This window comes from Galeopterus variegatus, unplaced genomic scaffold (assembly GCF_000696425.1).
Source record: "Galeopterus variegatus unplaced genomic scaffold, G_variegatus-3.0.2 Scaffold2889, whole genome shotgun sequence".
NCBI classification, from domain to species: domain Eukaryota; kingdom Metazoa; phylum Chordata; class Mammalia; order Dermoptera; family Cynocephalidae; genus Galeopterus; species Galeopterus variegatus.
Window position 1 is genome coordinate 121,144 of NW_007729000.1, and position 3,304 is coordinate 124,447.

Here is a 3,304-nt window from a genome sequence, read left to right on the forward strand (position 1 = left end):
GAAAGTGTCAGAACTGAATTGGATTAGAGGGCACCCAGCTGGTGTTGGCTGCAGAACTGATTCCTTGCTTGGTGTGTGAGGAACATCCCCACTCATTTGGTCACAGAAGTCTTCTGTGCTGTGGTGAGTAGAGAACTGGAAAAAGCATTTCGGTTTGGTGCTTTCCTACATCTTACAGTGACTAACTCCGTTAGACACGTCTCAAACTAAAGCTGGGTGGCCAAGGAGGTTACAAAAATAAATTCAGCAGACCAGGTATATGAAAAATCAAATGCCAGAAAAATAACCCAAAACACTTAAACTTAATTTTATTGAACCACAGTGTAAGCACATAAAATATAACATTTATAATACTGAATATTTCAAAGTTAAACATTTTAAAATACACATTGAAAAATAGAAATCCTTAATTATTAAAATTTTCTTTCAAAATGTTACTCCTTTGACTTGGAACCAGAAACCTGACACTTTTCTGCACCAATATGTCAATGTCTGGTCTCATATTGCGAGTTGCGATGTGTGGAACTGAATTCAATCTCGTACCCTATAACTGGGAGCAAAATTTACTTTTACTCAATTTCATAACAGAAAACAGCTGTTCACAGATACAGGCGCTTCCAAACATGGACAGAATCTTTGCACAATGGTTTCAATATCTAGGGTAACTCTTGCCAAGGTATTTGTAGAATTCTGATATTCCAATGTCATATTTCATTTTCAGTACTGTATTGCACTGCATTCCAATAACTTCCATTTGTAATTCTTCCTTCACACTATCAATGTTAATTGAGAAAGGTGAGCTAAACAACATGAGTTCATTTTTGTAACATCTGAAATCAAAGAACCTTTTTTGGAATTCAATCTTCAACTCTACAATTTGGGGGATGTAGATTAAGCCATCATTTTCATTTCTGGAAACTGATTTCAGTATAGGAAAGTGGGCCAGATTATTTACCGCCAAATGAGTTTCCCAAAGACTCAATTTCACTAGGAAAGAACAAATTCAATCATACATTTGTGTAACTACTTGTGAATGCTTTTGCAGAGGAATATTCAAAGCGTTTAGATGGTTTGTAATGTCAACTAAACAGGCCAGGTCTCTTGATCCAGTCTTCACTTGTGAGCTGAGGAAGGGATTTTCCCTTGGAAGACATGAACAAATCGATTTCTTTTTTTTTTTCCTATATAAAGATGACCGGTAAGGGGATCTTAACACTTGACTTGGTGTTGTCAGCACCACGCTCACCCAGTGAGCAAACCGGCCATCCCTGTATAGGATCCGAACCCGTGGCCTTGGTGTTATCAGCACCGCACTCTCCCGAGTAAGCCACGGGCCGGCCCACAAATCGATTTCTTTTGTCAACTCAAAAGATCTCTTCAGTATCATATCACGACTAAGCCACTTACCTTTGTATGGTAAAGGAGATTACCATATTGTACATCCAGTTCCTCAAATAAAGCACTGAATTGTCTGTGGTTGGAGGCACAGGAGCGTATCTAGTTTACTGTGTTAATCGCTATCTCCATGACATGTTCTAGTTTTAACTTTTTAGTACAAAGCAATTCCTGGTGAATAATGCTATGAATGGATTTAAGTTCTACACACTTGCAAAACTTTGTGACCTTGGATTTAAGTTTTGCAACAAGTCCAGTGTTATCACAGACCATCACAGGAGCGCCATCTGTGGTCACGCTTACTAATTTTGACCAGTCAACAGTAAACTTTTCGAGACTTTTCTCGACATACAAAAATAAGTTGTTTTCAGTTGTTAGGTCTGTCATGGGTACCATGTCTAAAAGTTCTTCACTGATGTTAAAATTCTCATCAACACCACGGATAAATACAATTAACTGGCTTGTATTAATTTATATATGCTCTCATCAACTGCAATAGAAAATGTCATAAATGGGGCCGGCCTGTGGCTCACTCGGGAGAGTGCGGTGCTGATAACACCAAGGCCACGGGTTCGGATCCCATATAGGGATGGCCGGTTGCTCACTGGGTGGGCGTGGTGCTGACCAGTATCACTTATTTTATTTGCATTTGATGATAAATGCTGAAGAAAGTTTAGTCCTTTTTAAAGTTTTTTTTTCATCATGCATCTTTTCTGTATACCAGTCAAAATTCTTACTATGGTTTCTTTGTTTTTTTTTTTTTTTTTTTTAAAGATGACCGGTAAGGGGATCTTAACCCTTGACTTGGTGTTGTCAGCACCACACTCACCCAGTGAGCAAACCGGCCATCCCTATATGGGATCCGAACCCGGGGCCTTGGTGTTATCAGCACCGCACTCTCCCGAGTAAGCCACAGGCCGGCCCTGGTTTGCTTCTTAATGGTGCCTTAAGTTGTATTCTTTTTTTTTTTTTTGTCTTTTTTCGTGTCCGGCAACGGGATCGCAACCCTCAGTGTCGCGCCTGCACCTCGCTCAGCCAGTGAGCGGGAACCAGTCTGTATGTGGGATCCGAACCCTCGGCGGGAGCGCCGCCGCACTCCCAAGCGGCGCACTGTAGCAGTGCGCCACCGGGCCGGCCCAAGTTGTATTCTTTTGACACAAAGTTTGGTTACGTATTAAACACACAGGGCTATTCTTTACTTACACAAAGAAATACGCTCGCTCCCACTTTTCTTGAAATGTGCCATGTCCTCGATCCATTTTTTGTTTTCCCACTTTTGATAGAGACATAGGTACAAAAAGAGAGTTCACTTTTCTTTACTATGAGAGAAACAACAGCATAGGCTTGATGATAAATGGTGACTGACATTGGTTTTGAGGGACAACAGGCAGGGGTGGGGACTGCAGCTAACTGCACAGCCTTCCAAAGGGAGCAGCCTCTACTCAGCTAGGGCAGATTGCTGGTATGTGGGAACACAGGTCCAATGTCAACAGATCTTTCCAATTTTTTTTTTTTTTTTTTTNTTCACTGATGTTAAAATTCTCATCAACACCACGGATAAATACAATTAACTGGCTTGTATTATTTATATATGCTCTCATCAACTGCAATAGAAAATGTCATAAATGATTTCACTTTTTCTCACAACTTGTCCTGTAAGTTCTCAGCCATATCTTTTACTTGCAGAGCAACAGTGTTTCCAGTTAGACTTATGTTTGCAAATGCTTGTTTCTATTCAGGACACATGATTTCTGCTGCACTCAGTAGACAGTCTTTTATAAACTCACCATCTGTAAAAGGTTTTGATGCCTGGGCAATTTTTCACTCATTACATAACTGCATTTCACAGCAGTATCACTTATTTTATTTGCATTTGATGATAAATGCTGAAGAAAGTTTAGTCCTTTTT

General features: G+C 40.1%; 1 long non-coding RNA gene across 1 annotated transcript in view; it reads right to left on the bottom strand.

Annotated features, from left to right (window-relative positions):
• Positions 1-372: 372 nt before the first annotated feature.
• The window catches only part of LOC103599228, a 3,906-nt gene continuing 974 nt past the window's right edge, over positions 373-3,304 (bottom strand). The window contains exon 3 of the long non-coding RNA XR_551271.1: positions 373-550. This is a non-coding gene — a long non-coding RNA (uncharacterized LOC103599228). The remainder of the gene's footprint in view (positions 551-3,304) is intronic.